Raw genomic sequence first — 23,096 nt, 5'->3', positions numbered from 1 at the left:
GAATTTGCACCAGGTATAAAACCAGTGTCTAGGGCACCATACAGAATGGCTCCATCACAACTAAAGGCGTTGAAGGTATAGTTAAAAGAATTATTTGACCTGGGATTTATCAGACCTAGCATCTCACCCTGGGGTGTACCAGTTATGTTTGTGAAGAACAAGGATGGGACCTTGAAAATGTGTATAGATTATAGGGAACTGAACAAGTTGACTATCTAGAACAAGTACCCACTACCGAGGATTGATGACTTGTTTGACTAGTTGCTGGGTAAGACAATATTCTCAAAAATTGATCTTTGATTTGGTTATCACCAATTGAGGATCAAAGAGGAGGATATTCTAAAGATGGCCTTTTGCATGAGGTATGGGCATTACGAGTTTCTAGTCATGTCATTTGGGTTGACTAATGCCCCAACAATGTTTATGGTTATGATGAATAGAGTGTTCAAGGATTATTTGGATTAGTTTGTGATTGTCTTCATCAATAACATCTTGGTTTATTCTCAGTCAGAGGCAGAACATGAGCATCATCTCTGGTGGGTACTATAGAGGTTAAGAGAGAACAAATTATATGCTAAGTTCAAGACATGTGAGGTCTGATTACCTCAGGTGGCCTTTCTCAGTCACATTATCAGCAAGGATGAGATTTAGGTTGATCCAGCCAAGATTGAGGAAGTTAGAGATTAGCCAAGGCCAAGAAGTGCTTCAAAGGCCATAAGTATCCTTACAATGGAAGGTTATTATTGGCATTTTGTGGAAGGGTTCTCAAGGATTGTGACATCACTGACAGAGCTGACATGCAAGAACCAAAAGTTGGTTTGGTCAACAGGGGTGAGAACAGCTTCCAGGAGTTGAAGTGGTGGTTGATCACTTCTCTGGTTCTGAGTCTTCCTTTAGATCTGGAGAAATTTTTGGTATACTACGATACATCAAAGCAAGGGTTAGGTTGTGTCCTTATGTAGGCTGGAAAGGTGATTGCCTATGCATCGCGATAGTTATAGGATTATGAACAACAGTACCCTACACATGATCTGGAGTTGGCAGCAGCAGCCTTTGCCTTAAAGCTATGATGACACAATCTTTATGGGGAAACGTGTGAGATATACACTAACCATAAGAGCTTAAAGTATTTCTTTACTTAGAGAGGTCTGAACATGAGGTAGAGGCGTTGGAGAGGATTAGGAAAGGGCAAATGAGTGATCCTCTATTGATGAGGCATAGAGAGGATGTCCTATCTGGAGTGACTAGGGAGTACACTGTTTCAGAGACGAGTTTCCTACGATACATAAAGATGATTTGTGTTCTGGTGGACTCTGCTATCAGACGAGAGATTCTGGATGAATCTCATACTACCCCTTTTTCTCTGCATCCAAGCACCACAAATATGTATTGTGATTTGAAAAAATTATATTGGTGGTCTGGGTTGAAAAGAGATGTGATTGAATATGTGGCTAAGTGTCTGACATATCACCAAGTCAAGGATCAACACCAGAGACCAGCAGGGCTACTACAGCCTTTGGGTATTCTTGAGTGGAAATGGGAGGACATTACTATGCACTTCATAGTGGGATTAACTAGGATAATGGGTCAACATGATTCAGTTTAGGTGATAGTGGATCTGCGTACAAAATTAGCCCATTTCTTGCCAGTAAGAACGAACATTACAATGGATTAGTATGCTGATCTTTATGTGAAAGATATAGTACACCTTCATGGGGCTCCTAGGTCTATTGTATCAGAACGGGACCCCATCTTTATTTCCATGTTTTTGGGAAGTTTGCAGAAAGCTATGAGTACATAGTTGAAATTTAGTATAGCTTACCGTCCTTAGATAGATGGTCAGTCTGAGAGGAGGATTCAAACACTGGAAAGCATTTTTTGGGCATGTGTTTTGGACTTTTGGAGTGGCTCCATATGAAATTTTGTATGGTAGGACGTGTAGATCACCCATTCGCTAGGATGAGATGGGTGAAAGGAAATACTTAGGTTCTGAAGCAGTTCGGAGGACCAATGGGGTCATTGAGAAGATTAGAGCTTAGATGCTCGCATCACAAAGTAGACAGAATAGTTATTCAGAACTGAAGCATAGGAACATGGAGTTTCAAATAGGAGACTATGCCTTCCTTATAGTTTCATCGCTGAAAGGGGTGAAAAAGGTGTGGGAAGAAGGGCAAGCTGAGCCCCCGGTTGGCCTTACCTCCGGCATTGTTAGGAGTCCACAATGTGTTTCATATATTGATGCTCAATAAGTATGTATTACAAGAGACTCATGTGCTGAGTTATGAAGATTTTGAGCTGCAGATAGACTTGTCTTATGAAGAACAACCAGTCCAGATATTAGACAGGAAGGACAATGTCCTGAGGAATATGACCATACCTTTGGTTAAGGTATTTTGGAGGAAGAGCAGGGTCGAGGAAGTGACCTGGGATTTAGAGTCATATATGAGGGATTAGTATCCCTAGCTCTTCAGGTAAATTTCGAGCACGAAATTTCTATTAGGAGGGATTAGTGTTCCAAGAGGGCATAATTAGATTTTTATGTGTTAATTTGATTTATGTGGGATTATATGTGAAATTATGTGAATGATATGAGTTATATTATAATATGACTGTTTATGCATGTTTAAGTCTGTTAAATATGCTTTTGGGCCCATTTCTTTTTAGAATGGCGTTTTTGTAATTTTGACCTGCTGAGGGTATATCTGTAGTTATATGCTATGTGAATGGGACAACATTATTATGTTGATATATTTGTGATATTCTCCACGAGACGAGACTAGCAAGAAATTCAGCAAAAAAGTCACAACAGGGTAAAATACCTGGTTGGGGTGAGCTTAGTGGTATTTTGGTAAATTACCGAGACTTATAGATAAAGGCGAATTAATTTGGTGAGTACTCAAGTTTAGTGGATTTAAGTGGAATTCGTGGAGAAATTTGATATTTACGAGAATTTTGGCAAATGACTAGAGTGCCCTTGAGTTGATTTTGAGGATAAGTTTAGAGTTAGGGAAAATTGGTCATTTTGGTCACCTGACTAAGGAAAGTTAAACCTGCAGCTGAGCATTGTGGCTCATACACGTTCATATCTTATAACACCCTACTACCCTAGAGCTGTTACCATGGGATTTTAAAATATGCCATTAGCTCGCTAATCGTGGTTTTAGCCCAAGAGTGTGATTAAATTAAATTGAAGACTCAATTAATGAAACTCTAAGAGAAAAGGTTTGGACATTCATTAAAATTATAAAAGTGTTACATAGGGATCCCCAAAACATTGTATAAAACATAATTACAACTCCTGTGGATGCCGAAAATCCACCAAATAAGAAAAACACACAAAAGAAGTTTCTAGTCCCATAAAGAAGTAAATAGCTAAGGGGCACCAAGGGCGCCAAGTACGCAATGAAGGCAGAAGGTAATTATAGGCCATCGAAGTGTTAGACACTCGCAGAGCTCTAGGCCTCATGAGGTCATTCCAGGCCTCCAAGCTGCATCACCTTGTTAGACGTGTTTGTCATGCACACATGGCCCTTATCCGTGCCCCTCGGAGTTAAGGCTCCAGCCTCGCGAACACCACTCCAGCAGCACCCCGCGCATGCCAACACCTCATGCGCCTAGCCTTGCCCCGAGGTGTCCCACACTAAGGACCTCACGCCAAGAAGACATTTCGCACCTAGGATGTATCCCATGTCTCATCAAGGCATGCGCCTCGTGCCCCGCGCGCACCAGGGGCCTCGCGCCCGCGCGCCCATGCGCCTCGCGCCCCGCGCGCACCAGGGGCCTCGCACCCCGCGCGCACCAGGGGCCTCGCGCCCGCGCGCCCATGCGCCTCGCGCCCCGCGCGCACCAGGGGCCTCGCGCCCCGTGCGCCCATGCGCCTCGCGCCCCACGCGCACCAGGGGCCTCGCGCCCCGCGCGCCCATGCGCCTCGCGCCCGCGCGCATCAGGGGCCTCGCGCCCGCGCGCCCATGCGCCTCGCGCCCGCGCGCCCATGCGCCTCGCGCCCGCGCGCCCATGCGCCTCGCGCCCCGCGCGCACCTGGGGCCTCGCGCCCCGCGCACACCAAGGGCCTCGCGCCCGCGCGCCCATGCGCCTCGCGCCCGCGCGCCCATGCGCCTCGCGCCCGCGCATGCGCCTCGCGCCCCGCGCGCACCAGGGGCCTCGCGCCCCGCGCGCCCATGCGCCTCGCGCCCCACGCGCACCAGGGGCCTCGCGCCCCGCGCGCCCATGCACCTCGCGCCACGCGCGCACCAGGGGCCTCGCGCCCCGCGCGCACCAGGGGCTCGCAATGAGGTATGGCCTTGCCCATGGCCTCTCCCATGGCCTCGCCCGTGGCCTCTCCCATGGCCTCGCCCATGGCATCGCCCATGGCCTCGCCCATGGCCTCGCCCATGGCCTCGCCCATGGCCTTGGAGGTGAGAATACTCACAAAGGGCAAGGTACATGCATGAATATGGAATGTGCCTACAAACCTAAAGAAGTCAGAGTACGGATATAGTACCCCTTACCAGACAAGTAGTGGGAATGCCAGGAATGGATATGCAAGAATAGGAGTTATGGTCCGTACGTCTATGGCCATGGGTCAGACCCGACACCACTACCTCCTGCGCCACTACGCCTGCCACCACGCATTAGACATGGGTACCGACAAGTAGTGGAGACATCCTCCTGACACCTGCTTCTGTACGGGGTGTACGACCACAACCTCTGAAGCCACTCCCCTGACACAGTACGTATGTACCACTTGGTCCCCTGGACCACTATGTATCTAAGGCCATTAGAGCCTACTATAAAAGGAACCCTAAGACCACCTGAAAGGTTGTTGGAAAATTCATTGTAAGGAGAGGCTATTGAGAAATATACCAGGATTTGCTCCATCATTTATCTGTGTCTACTTTTTCTTAAAGTTTATTCTTAGTTCTTACAAAAACCTCACTCGACTTACCTTTGAGTTTTCCGATCTAATTTCGTTGACGAGATTTCACCGTCAACAGTTTGGCGCCATCTGTGGGAAGAACAAGCATCAAGCCAGTGTTCTTCCTTCATTTCCAACAAAGAAAGATGCTAAGACGTTCAAAACGCCTACGGCAAATACAAAAGGTGGAGGTTCACCGAAACGAATTAGAGCGGAGGCCTTCCAAGAAAGACCCCCCTCTGCCCGAGCATGGAGATGGACCAGAAGAACCTCTTCCCCCGGAGGAGGAGAGGGAAGCATCGTCCTCAGCTACCCAGCCCGACGGAGGTCATTCAGAGCCGCTAGTGTATCCACTTAACCAGCCCCGGTTGACCCCACGCTCAGGCCACCGGGACCCCAGTCCCTCGACGCACTGGCCAGGCAAGGGTCCCGGGGTACGCTCGGTAAGTTCCAGCTCAAGGACGCGCTTCTACAAGGATGAGATTCACGAGTTGCATAAAAAGACTAGGAGGCTGGAAACCATGATGGAGAACATGCAGAAGGTTTTAAACAACCTACGGCAAGGGAAGTCAAGCATGCCCCTCCCAAAGCATAAAGGGAAGGAGCATGAAAAAGGGGAAAACACTGTCCCCATAGACGGTGGGGGAACCCAACTTTCTGCCAGTGAAACCCCCCAGGCAAAGTACCATGGGGGACATAGGCCAACGAAGTGTCCCCAGGAGCATAGGCAGAGAGAAGATGAGGGTCATAAGAAAGATGCCGAAGTCCCCCCAAAAGGGTCACCCCCTGGCCTAAGAAAAGGGCTCCATGAGGAGAGGTCAGAAGTGAGAGACGCACCCCCCGCGGTTCCACCGAGGGACACAACCAAGGCGAGGGATCAGCCCGAGAACCCGCAAAATTCCTTATACGAAAAGAGGAGGGGACTAGACACCAAAATGCGATGCCCTCAAGGCAAGATCACCACTATACTTGGGGGGCACATGGATGGCGGAGAATTCGACCGTGATTCACCCTTCACAAGGGAGATTCAGGCTGAACAAATGCCCACTGGCTTCAGAGAGCATCGCATGACTCCGTATGAGGGTACTACAGACCCAAAATATCACTTAGACTCCTTCAATAACTTGATGAGGTTAAGGGGGGTCAACAGCAGAGCAAAATGTCATTGCTTCGTCGTTACTCTTAAAGGAGTGGCGTACAAATGGTTCAGGAGGTTAAGGCCAGGAACAATCAAGTCATGGCAACAATTCTCTGATGAATTTCTTCAGCAACACCATGCAGCGTGTGACTACGTCATGCCAACTACCAGCCTCGCTAACATCAAACAAGGCGAGAATGAAAGTTTGAAGGACTACATCCATAGATTCGCTATAGAAGCAACAAAGGTGGGATGTTTAACCAAAGCAGAGCTCAAGATGGCTATTACAGCCGGAGTTCGTCCAGGAAGCAAGTTATGGAGTAACATACTCAAAAGAGAAGTTTCGGATTTGGACGACTTCTTCGAGAGAGCACAGAAGTACATACGTGTGGAAGAAGGCCATAAGAACTTCCATGTCGAAGAGAGTGAACCTTCCTCCAGTGGCCATACTACCAGTATGTCTGGGGATTCCATATAGAAGGGGGGCATCGTGCTAGAGGGGTCCCTGACCAAATTGGAGATCGAACGAAGACCATCTAGCCATGAAAGTCTCCACCAAAAGGGGTCTACAAAGTAGACACCTCCCAAAAGGGGTCTCCAAAGTAGACACCTCCAAAAAGGGTCTCCAAAGTAGACGCTTGCAAAAAGGGTCTCCAAAGTAGGCGCTTGCAAAAAGGGTCTCATAAGTAGACACCACCAAAAGGGGTCTACAAAGTAGACACCCACCAAAAGGGGTCTACAACGTAGACACCTCCCAAAAAGGGTCTCTAAAGTAGACGCCTCCAAAAAGGGTCTCCCAAGTAGACGCTATCCAAAAGGGTCTCAAATTAGACGCTTCCAAAAAAGGGTCTCAAAGAAGACGCTTGCAAAAAGGGTCTCAAAGAAGACGCTTGCAAAAAGGGTCTCAAAGAAGACGCTTGCAAAAATAGTACTATGCCTAATGACGAGAAGGACGCTTCTCGCAAGATATAATAAGCGCGCGCGAAGATATATAAAAGGATAACTAGAACCCAAGGGGTCAATATATCCTTACAGGTGCAACTAAGACGCATCACTGAGAGGCCTACCGAACCCCCTTTTCGCGTGGGTTCCAAAGGACCTCGAACATGATAAATATATAAAAAAAAAAAAGAAGAAGAATAAGAGAATAATAAAAAGGAACAGAAGAGTCTACAAGAACGCCTAAAGGCCTCCCTATAGACTGGGGGGTAAGTGTGGATGCCGAAAATCCACCAAATAAGAAAAACACACAAAAGAAGTTTCTAGTCCCATAAAGAAGTAAATAGCTAAGGGGCACCAAGGGCGCCAAGTACGCAATGAAGGCAGAAGGTAATTATAGGCCATCGAAGTGTTAGACACTCGCAGAGCTCTAGGCCTCATGAGGTCATTCCAGGCCTCCAAGCTGCATCACCTTGTTAGACGTGTTTGTCATGCACACATGGCCCTTATCCGTGCCCCTCGGAGTTAAGGCCCCAGCCTCGCGAAAACCACTCCAGCAGCACCCCGCGCATGCCAACACCTCATGCGCCTAGCCTTGCCCCGAGGTGTCCCACACTAAGGACCTCACGCCAAGAAGACATTTCGCACCTAGGATGTATCCCATGTCTCATCAAGGCATGCGCCTCGTGCCCCGCGCGCACCAGGGGCCTCGCGCCCGCGCGCCCATGCGCCTCGCGCCCCGCGCGCACCAGGGGCCTCGCACCCCGCGCGCACCAGGGGCCTCGCGCCCGCGCGCCCATGCGCCTCGCGCCCCGCGCGCACCAGGGGCCTCGCGCCCCGTGCGCCCATGCGCCTCGCGCCCCACGCGCACCAGGGGCCTCGCGCCCCGCGCGCCCATGCGCCTCGCGCCCGCGCGCATCAGGGGCCTCGCGCCCGCGCGCCCATGCGCCTCGCGCCCGCGCGCCCATGCGCCTCGCGCCCGCGCGCCCATGCGCCTCGCGCCCCGCGCGCACCTGGGGCCTCGCGCCCCGCGCACACCAAGGGCCTCGCGCCCGCGCGCCCATGCGCCTCGCGCCCGCGCGCCCATGCGCCTCGCGCCCGCGCATGCGCCTCGCGCCCCGCGCGCACCAGGGGCCTCGCGCCCCGCGCGCCCATGCGCCTCGCGCCCCACGCGCACCAGGGGCCTCGCGCCCCGCGCGCCCATGCACCTCGCGCCACGCGCGCACCAGGGGCCTCGCGCCCCGCGCGCACCAGGGGCTCGCAATGAGGTATGGCCTTGCCCATGGCCTCTCCCATGGCCTCGCCCGTGGCCTCTCCCATGGCCTCGCCCATGGCCTCGCCCATGGCCTCGCCCATGGCCTCGCCCATGGCCTCGCCCATGGCCTTGGAGGTGAGAATACTCACAAAGGGCAAGGTACATGCATGAATATGGAATGTGCCTACAAACCTAAAGAAGTCAGAGTACGGATATAGTACCCCTTACCAGACAAGTAGTGGGAATGCCAGGAGTGGATATGCAAGAATAGGAGTTATGGTCCGTACGTCTATGGCCATGGGTCAGACCCGACACCACTACCTCCTGCGCCACTACGCCTGCCACCACGCATTAGACATGGGTACCGACAAGTAGTGGAGACATCCTCCTGACACCTGCTTCTGTACGGGGTGTACGACCACAACCTCTGAAGCCACTCCCCTGACACAGTACGTATGTACCACTTGGTCCCCTGGACCACTATGTATCTAAGGCCATTAGAGCCTACTATAAAAGGAACCCTAAGACCACCTGAAAGGTTGTTGGAAAATTCATTGTAAGGAGAGGCTATTGAGAAATATACCAGGATTTGCTCCATCATTTATCTGTGTCTACTTTTTCTTAAAGTTTATTCTTAGTTCTTACAAAAACCTCACTCGACTTACCTTTGAGTTTTCCGATCTAATTTCGTTGACGAGATTTCACCGTCAACAACTCCAATGTTAGTTAGAGTCGACCAAACCGAAAAAATCGAACAGCCATAACCCATTCCTCAAAACTACCCCAGTCGTGGCGGCCAAGTAGGCCAAACATGTACACGCTGCTCCATGCCCTCCAACTCATGCTTGGCCGGACTTTCCTTTGCCCTTACCTGCACCATAGAGCAGTCCTGAGCCAAGGCCCAAGAAGAAAACTCAATACACATAGCATATAAAACCTCATTCTAGTAAATGCATAACTAAAATAGATACAACATGCTATTCACATAGCAGCCTTAGCCTATCCAGGTGCATTACCAGACACCAGGTTCATAGTCTTCACCGACCGAGTGAGTATAACACCCTAGATGGCCATGCTATGACGGCCTACATTCAACATGCTTATTGTCGTTCGGCCTCCTAATTGCTCGAGTATTCCTATAAATCCCCAACTAATCCCGGCATACCCAAATATCCGCTAAATAACTACCTGTTACTTGGTAACCCCAAACACGTACAACGTTTCCAAAATACCCCTACGCTCACCCCGAGTAGGGTATTTGACCCCGTTGTGACTATTCTGCCAATCTGCCCCCCTAGCACCGCCTCAGACCACACATCTCAAATATATCTCCACAATATTGTGGTCTCAGTCATATCACAAACATAACACACATATATACATGTACCTTCAACGGGTCAAAAATTACAAATATGTCCATATTAACACGAACGGGAACACATGCATAATTCACCTAAACATGCATATCTAGTCATAAAATAATATAATTTGAGTAATCACGTATTGATACACATATATCACAATTAATCACGTAATAATACAATTAAACCAATTACTGCCCTTCCAGAACGCTAATCAAGGCACCAGGCCTTATTAGTAAATTTGGGACGTTACAACTATCCCCTCCTTATAGAAAGTTCGCCCTCGAAATTTACTTGAATAGTTTGGGATGTCGATCCTACATATCAGACTCAAGCTCCCAAGTTGCATCCTCCACTTTGTTGTTCCTCCACAACACCTTTACTAAGGCAATGGTCTTGTTCCGTAAGATTTTGTCCTTTGGTCTAGGATCTGAACCAGTTTCTCCTCATAGGACAAATCTTGATCCAACTCCAAATTTTTATAACTCAGCACATGTGTAGAATTTGATACATACTTCTAAAGCATAGACACATGAAATACGTTGTGGACCCTTGCTAAGGCTAGAGGCATGGCTAATCTGTATGCCACCTCTCCAACTCGTTCTAGAATCTCAAAGGGGCCAACAAATTTAGGACTTAACTTGCCTTTCACTCTGAATCGTTTCCCTCCTCTTAAAGGAGAAACTCAGAGAAACACATGATCATCGAATTGAAACTCTACACTCCCAGATTTCAAGTCTGAGTAACTCTTCTGTCTATTGTGGGAGGCAAGAAACCGAGCTCTAATCTTCTGAATTGACTCGTTAGTCCTCTAAATGGCCTCAAGACCTAAGTACTTCCTCTCACTCGTCTCATCCCAATGAATGGGTGATCTGCACTTCCTCCCATATAACATTTCATATGGAGCCACTCTGATAGTCCTCTAATAATTGTTATTATAAGAAAACTCGATCAAAGGGAGATATTTACTCCAAGAGTCCCAAAAATCCAGCACGCAGGCCCACAATATATCCTCTGGTATATGAATCGTCCTCTCAAACTGTCCATTCGTCTGAGGATGATAAGCTGTACCAAATCTCAACTGTTGGCCCATAGCCTTCTGCAAGCCCTCCATAAACCTAGAGGTGAAGGTGGGGTCCCTGTAGGACACTATCGACCTCGTATCCCCATGGAGTCGTACAATCTCCTCTACATACAACTCAACATACTGCTCCACCATATAAGTTGTTCTTACAGGCAAAAACAATCATCTTGCATGCATGGCACAATCCCTAGACTGTGTCTTGCGTGTTGCACTATTTCCTTCACAGAATATTTCATTTTTCTTATTTTCTTTTATTTATTTAAATAAATCTTTCCCACAAATTATGGTATTATCTTTTTAAGGAAAAGATCACAAACATATTTCAAAAATAAATTTTTTAATTCAAAATTCAAATTGATGATCATCATTATCATCATCTTTCAAAAATCAATAATTCAAAACTATTTTGACATACCATTTTTTATTTTCTCCCACTCAAATAAAATAATTCTTTTCAAATTTTAATTAATTAATTAATATATATATATTTAGAAATTCTATATTTAAATAAAAAAAAATATTTTCAAAAATTTAATAATTATTTCCAAATTAAATGTTCAACCTCAATTATTATATAATTGTATATTTGACCCGAAGAATAAAATTCTTCTCAAATTTTCAAATTATAGTTTTACTCTAGTACCAACTCTTACATTGATATGGTGTTGATAGAGCCACCCTGGTGACCTATGGACCTATTATATCAAGCTCCAATAAATATTAGATTATTAATCAAAGTTCTTTGATTAAATAATCATATTTATTAATCTCATAATTTCTCCACTATAAATATAGACATATATTTACATAGTACTCTATTAAATAATAAAGTTTCCATTGATGTAATCATTACATACAACGTTAATCCTCTATTAATGGTTCACAATTATAAGGGAATAAAATTATCGTTTTACCATTTTAACTACATCTAGTTCCTATTGTACCATTAACTTTATTAGTAAAGGATGTGTCACAACAAGTTCGCAACGTGAGCGCTCATAACCTTTTCAGTTCTAAAAGTCAACCCAATAGAGAACCATTATTCAATCTATAAGAAGGTATAGATTCCATATCTTTTAAAATGTGTCCCCAACCATACATATCATTGAATCCCTAAAATAATTATTCTTAGCCTAATCATTCTAACAAACCTTAAAGCATAAATCAAGATCATCGTTTGATGAGTTTTATTAATTCTACAAAATAATGTTTAAATAAGTATTAACAAGTCACACCTAGTCCAGTTCAATATATTACTATATATAAAGTACATTCACTAAAGTGTCCTTCTACACTAGTGACCTAGATCTAGGTCACTGGTATTCATAATACTAGTGAACCGTGCTAGCAGTAATTAATCTAAAGATTCCATAACTTTATTTTACTGCGAAATGTTTTAAATTCATTATCTCAATCTCGATCCTCTCATACCAATATGAGATAAGGACCACATAGATGAACTTTGGAATTTTCTAATATTTACTTAATATTATCAACATAATATCGGACATAGTCAATATATTCACAATAATTTAATTCAATTATATATTTCATTTAAAACATTTGTCAACTACAATTGCTTTAAGTGCATTATTCCAAACACTTTTATGGTTGGTGTATATTTCGCACTTCTCTCCATATAGGTAGTGCCTTTATACCTTCAGTGCCAATACCACTGCTACCATTTTCAGATCATGGGTGGGATACATCTGTTCATACTCCTTCAACTGCCTAGATGCATAGGCTATCACCTTCTCAGCTTGCATCAATACACAACCCAAACCCTACATCGAAGCATAGCAATAGACTATAAAATTTTTCTTGTCTGATGGAAGACTCAGTATTGAAGCGGTGATCAGCCACCACTTCAACTCCTTGAAACTGTTCTCACATCTATTTGTCCAGGCATACTTAGTATTCTTATGCGTCAACTTAGTCAACGGTGTGACTATTCTAGACAATCCCTCAACAAACCACCGGTAGTACCCTGCTAACCCAGGAAGATTCTAACCTCTGGTACACTACTCTGTTGGAAAAACAATCAGAGTGCGGAGAGAAATGGCATGGTGGGCCCAATTTATAAACAACAAAAGTTTTTCCTCCTCACATATAAACAGTTTATATGTTCAAGAATACATATAGGAAATATTAATATGTGTACACCCTAAATATCTGCGCACTATTGGCGAGCTGGAAAAGGGCCTAATTCAATCCGCCACGTGTAAATCATCCACCCGGAGCTGTTGTTACGGGCTTCCGTCTGTCCAGCCCGAGCTGATTAGAGAGTTAGCAGTTTACTCGAAGGCAATGGGTCAGCGGTATAGATATCATTAGCTAGCGCTACATCAAGCTCATGATGCGGTAGAGATCTGGCACCCGAATCCTTGTGAAGACAACCACGCAATATAAATTTGCATATATAAGACATCGCGTGTCTATTCCATTCCTGAATTCTCGAACACGCAGTATAAATGTGCGTATTCAGACATCCCACGCCTGGTTTGGGCCATGCGGCCCATTATCCCTCCTTACCTATTGATTAGACCACACTTCACTGTCAGGTTTTAGGAATTAATCATCAGTGTCATAGAGATGACGTGGAGGGTAAAGAGATCACGGGATGGCCTCATTGCCAACCCAGGTATCCTCTTCATATAAATGCCAAGGCCCTGGGCATTACAAGGGGTTGGCATATTTTTTGTAAAGAAGTACTCTGTAAGGATTAACCAAGAGATATCAATAATATCGACTAGTGGACTAGAGGGATTTTTATCCTTCTAACCACCTAAAAGGAAAGGAGTGATCACCTTCCCATGTTATTAATTTCTCAAGTCTAGAATTAAGCTATTTTCATATTACGGTTCACTAATCAGCACTAATCCATCCTATTTATTCGTATAATTATCTGTCGGCGAAGAATCGCGTCAACAGTTTGGTGCTTTCATTGAGAGGATTTAGATTGGTGCTATCGCAAAATCCCGATCATGGTAGTTCGAGACATGGTAACGAGGTGGATCAACATGATGGGCAGGAAGCCCACCATGTTGCCATATCCGATGAGCAAAACCCCGAGATCTAGCAGCAACAGGGAAAGCAGCTGATGGGCTAGGACGACACCGGGTGTTCGGCGCCTCGACCGCCAAATCCGAACCCGGATTTCCTGACGGCAGTAGAGATGGAAAACATACAGTTGAGGAGTCAGCTATCCAGAGAAAGCAAGCAAATCGAAGAAGTCTTGGCCCGGTTACCCCCTTTTACAACCCACGCTAACGTCGGAAAAAGGCGAAGTGTGACTCACAAGTCCTACCAGGATAACCGGTCCAGGCCCACCTGATCAGTCAAAACCTCCACTCTGAGTTCTACACCCACGTCACATCACCCTGAAATTGTGTTTGAGGAGTTTCCTAGGGCCAATCAGCAATTCAACCGATCAGTTCGAACCTCGACTCCTAGCTCGATTCCACCATCGAGCGTTCCCAGAAGGGCTCGTGGCAGCTCGCGTAATAGATACAGGGAAGGCTTGCGAAGACAGCTTGCTCCAGCCAGCCCTCCCGTGCCACGATCAGACCACCGAGCACAGGATGACGGAGATGGCAGGGTAGAACGGTCGCGAGCTAGCTTGATCCACAAGGACGGGACTAGGATCGTGTCACCAGTTAGGCGTCCCCCATCGCCGATAAGATACCCATCTCCTCCCCATCCAATTCGAGACATTCCGACACACGGGAGCAACAGAAGAAATCCTCCTCACACCGGTCCTTCCCATCGCAACCGAGCGCGCGGTGAGGTCCCGGATCCTCACCCCCAGCAGCAGGCTCCAAGCTTTTCTAATGAGAGTTACTGGACTGGGAGCCACTGAAGTGGCAGATCCGGTGGAGACCTGCGTAATCGCTTGAGTTCGACGCAAAGCCCTCGGGCCACCTCGAGGGCCGAACTTCGAGATCGCCTCAACTCGCAGAGGGGGGATCTGGCTAGAAATGGAAGTCATGCTCACCAAGGGGATGGTCTTTCCGAAGTACGTGACAGTGGGAATGTCCCACCTAACCAAGCTCAAGCTTGGAGGGACAATAACCCACCTAACGCGTACAATGGAACAAGAGTTGTTGAACAACCCTAGAACAACTAAGGGATTATGGACCAAACCCTAGAGCGTTTAGCTCAGATGGAGAAGCTGATGAAGAATCTCTTATCAGAAAAGGAGAAAGACAAGTATGACTCGGGGGATGAACTCGAGCTTTTCACCCCCAACATAGCAGCCACAACCTACCCGTCGGGTTTCCGGATGCCCCACCTGTCAAAGTTTGTTGGAGACGGAGACCCGTCAGATCATTTGGGTATGTTCAACACCCTGATGATGGCCCATAGCATCGGCCTTGAGCTAAGTTGTTTGATATTCCCTTCCATCTTGACTGGACCAACTAGGCAATGGTTCAAGAAGTGTAAAAAACAGTCTATCAGCTCGTGGAAGAATTTTTTGCTGACTTCAAGAGGGCATTCCGAGCTTCTCAGGCTGCCCGCATCAAAGCTGACACCCTGACGAACGTGAAGCAACATCTCGGGGAACCTTTGAAAGCTTACCTGAGCAGGTTCGCAAATGTCGCTGCTCGAGCCAGGGACGTAGACGATAGTTTGAAGGTTATGGCCTTGAGGACTGGAATCCTCGTTGGAGGCGGGCTATGGAAAGAGATACAGAGAAAAGGTGTTGGCATTGTGGATGAATTTCTAAACAAGGCCCAGGAATGGATAAACTTTGAAGAGGCACGAGCGTCGGTCACTGGAACCAGCCAAGCCCTTGACCAGCCCATTGGAGTGGAAACGGATGTCGTAAAAACGACTCAAATCGTTGCATAGAATAACCAAGGGGCGGAGGCAAGAGAAAGGGGATCAGCGAGGGTGGCCAGCGCGGTCCAAAGAAGAACAAGCCCATGGAAAAATTTAAGCCAGTCTAAGCGGCTTATACCAAGCTCACAAACAATAGGGAACACATTTTCCTAGCAAACTCTACCCGCCTCCCCTGGAAAAAGTCAGAGCCTTTGAACCACCAGAAGGCCAAGAGGGACCCTTCCAAGTTCTGTCGATTCCACAATGACATTGGCCACAACACTGATGATTGTAGGCATTTGAAGGATGAGATCGAGACACTCATCAGAGCCGGACCTTTGGCTCAATATGCGCGGAATAGAGTTCCTACTAGTCAGCCAGCCCCGGAAGCTCCGGTAAATCAACCCGGGCCCCGGATAAATCAGGATATACCTCCTCCTGTGATAAGGGGAGAGATATCCACAATCTCCGGAGGCCCCCACTTGGCCGGCACGAGCAGAGGTGCCCAGAAGAGATATGTCAATGAGTTGAAGGCTCATAACATAGTGGAATTCGTCCCGGAGCAGCATCTACCCAAACAGCAACGACTGGAGAGGAAACTAATCATTTTTACCGAGGAGGATGCTAGTCACGTCCAGTTCCCCCATAACGATCCTCTGGTCATAACTGCCCAAATCGCTAACTGGAGAGTTAGGAGGATACTGATCGATAATGGGAGTTCGGTGAACATATTGTTCCAGTCTACGCTGGAGAAGATGGGGTTATCTGTCACCGAGTTGAAGGTTGCCTCCATGATGCAGTATGGATTTTTCGGAGAAGGGTCGGCAGCGATAGGGACAATCAAGCTAGTAATTACTTAGGAGAGGGGCCCGGGACTGCCTCTAAACTCCTCGAATTCGTGGTCATCGATTGTCCTGCTGCCTATAACGCTATTCTGGGCCGACCTATGTTGATAGCATTTGAGGCCACAACCTCCATCCGCCATCTCGCAATCAAATTTCCCTCCTCCACGGGGATATGCACAGTCCGAGGTGATCAGCTCGCTATCAGGGAATGCTATAGCATTTCCATGAAGGGAAAGTCATGACCATTCAGGGCGGGAATGAGGAATCTCAGGAAGTAGGACCTATTCCTGAGATAGAAAAACCTCAGGACGCCAATGGGGAGGGAATCACCTTGAATGATGACATCGACCCCAGGATAGGTGAAGATAGATCCGAGCTCCAAGCCATCGAAGAGCTCGAGGAGGTGAACATCGACCCACAAGACCCCTCGAAGGTGGTGAAGCTCAGAAAAAACCTGTGCAGTAAAAGGATGGCGGAGTTGCTGAGATTTGTACAAGAGAATCTAGATGTGTTTGCTTGGTCTCATGAGTACATGATAGGGATCAGCCCAAGTGTCATCATGCACACCCTCAACTTGGACAAGAACGTGCCTGCGAAGTCCCAGAAACAAAGGCAACTGGGCAAAACCCGAGCTGAGGCCCTAGAGGAGGAAGTAGCTCGGCTCTTAAAGTGTGGCTTCATTCGCGAGGCAAAGTATCCAATCTGGGTCGCCAATCCTGTTTTGGTCCCGAAGCCCAACGGGAAGTGGTGGACCTGCATCAAATTTTTTGATCTGAATAAAGCCTGCCAAAAAGACTACTTCCCCTTGCCAAGGATTGATTAATTGGTAGACGCCACGACGGGGCATGAGCTCACGTCCTTTATGGATGCATACGAGAGCTATAACCAGATTGCCATGAACCCGCCGGACCAGGAACACACTAGCTTCATGACCCCAACTAACGTTTATTGTTACAAGGTCATGGCCTTCGGGCTAAAAAATGCAGGAGATACATACCAGAGTTTGGTCAACAGGATGTTTGCTAATCAGATTGGGAAAAACATGGAAGTGTATGTTGACGACATGTTGGTCAAGTCAAAAACTGCCGATGACCATGTACCTGATCTGAAGGAATGTTTTAAGATTTTAAGGCAGTACGGCATGAGGCTAAATCCTCGAAAGTGTACCTTCGGGGTTGCGTCAGGAAAATTCCTGGGTTCCATAGTCAACACCAGAGGAATAGAGGCAAACCCCGATAAAATCAGGTTGCTACTCGAGATGCCATCACCCCGGTCGCGAAAAGACATCTAAAGTCTAACAGGAAGGGTGGCAGCCCTTAATCGGTTCATTTCCAAATCAAACGATAAGTGTTTGCCATTCTATAACCTTCTTTGGGGAAATAAAGAATTTGAGTGGACCGAAGAATGCAAGCGTGCCTTCCTCGACCTAAAAGCACATTTAGCCGAGTCGCCCGTGTTGTCTAAGCCAACAGCGCGAGAGCCTCTTTTTCTTTACCTGGCTGTCACAGAAGATGCGGCTAGCGCTGTACTGGTCCGGGAAGATGACCGGTCTCAAAAGCCAGTCTATTACATTAGCAAGAGGCTTCTCGAAGCTGAATCTCGATACCCGTTGATGGAAAAAATGGCGTTCTTCCTTATTACGGCCTCCAGAAAGCTCAGGCCATATTTCCAATCCCATTCAATCCACGTCATAACCGATCAACCTTTAAGACAGGTTTTGCAGAAACCTAAGGCATCGGGGCGTCTTTTGAAATGGGCTATCGAGCTCAGCCAGTTTGAGATACTGTACGTGCCGCGAACTACAATCAAAAGCCAAGCTTTGGCTAATTTTGTGCAGAGTGCACGGGATTCCGAGAAGAACCAGTGGAAGAACCGGTGCGAGCCTCATGGAAAGTCTTTGTAGACGGCTCGTCTAACGAGAATGGATCCGGAGCTGGAATCGTCTTGATATCCCCAGAGGGACATCGTTTCCACTCCGCGTTGCGATTCAGATTCCAAACATCCAACAACGAAGCCGAATATGAAGCTTTATTGGCTGGGCTAAGGGTGGCCTAGGAGCTGAAGGCCAGCTCCATCCAGTGCTACAGCGATTCCCAGCTCATGGAAAACCAGGTATCACGAGAATACCAAGTGCGAGGAATCAAGAAGGCTGCCTACCTGGCCAAGGTAAAGGAGTTGTCCGTATTGGAGAACAACCTAGTTGAACTGATACCTCGGAAGCAGAATGCCAATCCTGACGCCCTAGCAAAGCTCGCCACCTCCAGGGAGGCCGAAACTTTGGACCTGGTACTGGTAGAATTCTTGGAAAGGCCAAGCATAGAGGAAGTCGGGAAGGAGGTCGAAATGATCGACACCAGGCTGACCTGGATGACTCCCATAATCGAGTACCTCACAACAGGAAAGTTACCTGGAGAGCGAAACGATGCAAGGTGGGTACTTTACCAAGCTCCGAGGTACACAATGATAGACGGAATGTTGTACCGGCATGGTTTCTCTTTACCTCTTCTGCGGTGTGTTCTGCCAGGCGAAGCACAAACCATTCTACAGGAGGTGCATGAGGGATTTTGTGGAGATCACGTTGGGGGGCAAAACCTGGCCTTGAAGGTATTGAGGCAAGGATATTATTGGCCCACTCTATCGAAGGACTCGATCTCTTATGTCAAAAAGTGCGACAGGTGCCAATGATTCGCCACAGTCGCCCGAGCCCCTCCAGTCGAGCTAAAGATGATCTCGTCCCCGTGGCCATTCGTGGTCTGGGGGATTGATTTAGTTGGTGCCCTTCCCACGGGAAAAGGAGGATTTTTCTATGCGGTGGCGGCTATTGACTACTTCACAAAATGGGTAGAAGCAGAGCCCCTGGCGACGATTACATCAAAGAGGGTCCTCGACTTTGTGATCAAGAATATTGTCTGCCGATTTGGGCTACCAAAGAAGATCGTGTCGGATAACAGAACCCAGTTCGATAGCGATCTCTTCACCGAATTTTGCGAGAGGCACGACATTGTTAAAAGCTTTTCCTCCGTGGTCTACCCCTAGGCTAATGGACAGGTCGAGGCTGTGAACAAGACACTAAAAGCGATCCTTAAGAAGAGGTTGGATGAAGCCAAGGGAGTTTGGCCTGAACAGCTCCCCCAGGTGCTGTGGGCATATCGGACCTCACACTGAACTTCAACGGGTCACACTTCTTTATCCATGGCTTGTGGGAGCGAGGTCGTCCTTCCTATCGAAACAAAGATAGCCTCGCATAGAGTCCAGGCATTTGACCAAGACCAGAACAAATTGCTCTGCGGGTCCCTCGACCTAATTGATGAAAAATGAGAAGCTTCACTGCTGCAGCTCGCACATTATCAACAAAAGATCACTCGTTATTTCAACTCAAAGGTCAATAGACGCATCTTTAACTTAGGTGACCTGGTGCTCCGAAGAGTCTTCTTAGCTGGTAAGGATCCCAAGGACGGAGTGTTGGGGCCAAACTAGGAAGGACCCTACCAAATAATAGAGGTTATTAAGGAAGGGACCTTTCAACTAGCTCAGCCTAATGGAGAAGCAGTCCCACGGACTTGGAACGCTATACACCTAAAGAAATATTATTAGTAATACTTTTGTAAGGCTTAGTTATGAAAGCCGCCTTGTTTTATTAAAATATGAGAACTACTTTTGTATATCGTTGTATGTTATTGTGTGCTGATAGTGTTAGAAGAGCGTTTTCCAAGTAACCAAGAAAGATCTCTCTCTGTTTACTTAGGGGGCATATGTCCTAGATACCAACCTGGATGTCCTGGACACCAACCAGGTCCTAAAAACTTAGAAGTTGGTTTAAATTGACTAACTGGTTGTAACGCCCTGGATAGCCAAGACCGCTACACTGTGTGTTTATAAAGTGCTGGACTTGCTAATCAAGTCTCAAAAGTTATGTTCTCACTACTAAACATTGTTTATGTACATGGGATCCCGAAAATGACAGTGTAAAAGCCATTTACAAAAGTTACAAAGTTTAAGTACATTAACTGGCCATACTAAGGCAAAGACGAGCAGTTAGGTAATCTCCGTCCTGACACACTCCTCGACCATGGTGAACGAACGGCTGGCTATGTACATTTCACCTCGGAGCTCTCCACCTCAGGCCTGGTCCAGCTTGCTCTTGCCTTTACCTGCACCACATAGCACCCGTGAGCCAAGGCCCAGCAAGAAAACACAACAACAATAGAGCATGCACATCTAGCTGTCAAGTCAATTACACATATGGCATCTCATAAACTCAAGCATATCAATAGTCAAGTATTTCATATACTAAGCATCTCAGCTCATAATACACAATGCACAGACGATAACCAGGGCTAGCGCTCACAGGCTGCTCCCTCTGTTATCCTATTGTTTCTGGCTCCCAGTGGCCAATTCGCGCCCCGTGCGCTAAATTCATGAACGGTACTCTTAGACCGCTTATACGTGTCCCTTAGCATAATACCAACGATGAAACAATACAACTCTCGGGAGCACTTAGTCCCATTCACAACCATACATTCGGGTGCAGTTTTCTTACCTTTAGCTTTTATATGAGTTAGTTGCGGGCGATACTCCGTGAGCGCGATCCGATCCTCGAGCCCTAGCTTAGCACCTAGTAACAACCATGAAGAAAGATACCATCAACAACCTTAAATGAGCTTCCAAGCCAAGTTCTAGTACTCGGAACATTGAACTTCACCAAATATGGTAAAAGACTCAACCCCGAGCACCCTAGGTTAAATTCCCAAGCCTAAAATCTCAAAATCCCAGAATCCCTTAAGCGCCGCGGCATAGGCCACCCATGCCGCGGCATGGCCCCCAAACAGAGCCAACCAAGACACAAAAACAGGTAAGGGCCGCGGCATTGCTTGGACCATGCCGCGGCCCGCCCTTCTTCCTCAGCATGCAACACCCCTTGAAGGGCCGCGGCTCTCCAAGAACCATGCCGCGGCCCGACCCTTCGAACCCAGAAAAAAACTCCATTTTCAACCTCCAAACCTCACCTAAAGCTATCCCAAAGCACCCAAACCAAAACCAATTAACTCCCAACCTTTTTAACATGATCTAAGCAACATAATTCCCCAGAAAACACAGCCCAACACACTTCAATCTCTTCCTTCCAACTTCTGAAATCCAAACCCAAAGAACTTAAAACCAGCTATGTTAACCCCCAAATTCAACCATCAAACTATAATTTAGACCTTACCTCAGTTGTAGAATCGATTCTCCAAGAGTCCCCTGACCTATCTTCAATGTCCCTAGCCTCAATTTCCACCTTGAATGTCAAAACCATAACCATTTAAAACTCAGTCATTTCTTTAAGTTCCTAACCCCAAAAACGAAAATTCAAAACTTACCTTAACTCTATCTCAGACCTTGATCAGTTCCTGAGCTAATCCTCCAGATTACTTCCTTCAATTCCCAAAGACACAGCTCAATCCCAGCAGTTCCCTCTCAAACTCAGTAGTTTTTCCTTTGTTTTTCTGTGTTTTTCCTTCCTTTGGTTCCCTTTGAGCGTGTAAGTGAGCTGAGAGAGGTATACTTAGTCGGTTTGTGTTTTCTTCTAAAGACTTCCTTAAGTCTAACTTATCCATTAAGTTAATCCCAAGGCTCGGGGTACCGGAACCGTCCCCGAGGCCAAAATGGTAAAATCCCCCAATATTCCCGCCTAGACATCCTAAACTCAAATATATCTCGAATTATTTATTTTCATCACCCAATAGTCTAAATCACTATCTGACACCTAAAATACCCCTGACTTGCCCAAAATCAATTATAATACCCCGTTGTGCCTTTTCCCGCTATCTAGCCCTAGGATCGCCTCGAGTCGCCGGCTGCAGATTTATCCACATCATAATGTGGTTCTCGCATATATCTCAAACATTTATATCACATCATCATATAATATAATCAATTATCATGTAAGCTTCATTAAACATATAATTACTCAATAAATCACCATTATTCCAGTAATGCCCTCCTGGCACACTAATCAAGGCCCTTAAGCCTTATTAGTGAATTTGGGTCGTTACACTGGTGTTTTTCTTAAAAAGTGTGAGGTGTCAATAAAACCAACACGAACTAAGTTTTTAAAATCAATGTCCTGGATACAACCAGTTCCTAAAAACTTAGAAGTTAGTTAAATTGACTAACCAGTGTTTTTCCTAAAGAGCACGAGGTGTCAATAAAAAATTAACGTAAACTAAGTTTTTAAAATCAATGTCCTGGATACAACCAGGTCCTAAAAACATAGAAGTTAGTTAAATTGACTAACCAGTGTTTTTCATAAAGAGCACGAGGTGTCAATAAAAAATTAACACGAACTAAGTTTTTAAAATCAATGTCATGGATACAAGCAGGTCCTAAAAACATAGAAGTTAGTTAAATTGACTAACCAGTGTTTTTCCTAAAGAGCACGAGGTGTCAATAAAAAATTAACACGAACTAAGTTTTTAAAATCATTGTCCTAGATACAACCAGGTCCTAAAACTTAGAAGTTTATTCAAATTGGTTAATCGATGTTTTTTTTTTAAAAGCACGAGATATCAATAAAAAATTAACGCGAACAAAGTTTTTCAAATCAATGTCCTGGATACAAACAGGTCCCGAAACTTAGAAGTTAGTTAAAATTGACTGGCAGTGCTTTGTGGTTTCGAAGAAATAGTCAATAAACTAACACAAACTAAGTTTTTACCAAACACGCTGAAAATAAATAACAACAATAATAATAAAAAT

The sequence above is a fragment of the Humulus lupulus genome, chromosome 9 (assembly GCF_963169125.1).
Source record: "Humulus lupulus chromosome 9, drHumLupu1.1, whole genome shotgun sequence".
In the NCBI taxonomy this organism is placed as follows: Eukaryota; Viridiplantae; Streptophyta; class Magnoliopsida; order Rosales; family Cannabaceae; genus Humulus; species Humulus lupulus.
The sequence above is the reverse complement of the archived record's forward strand: the minus strand, read 5'-3'. Positions refer to the sequence as shown.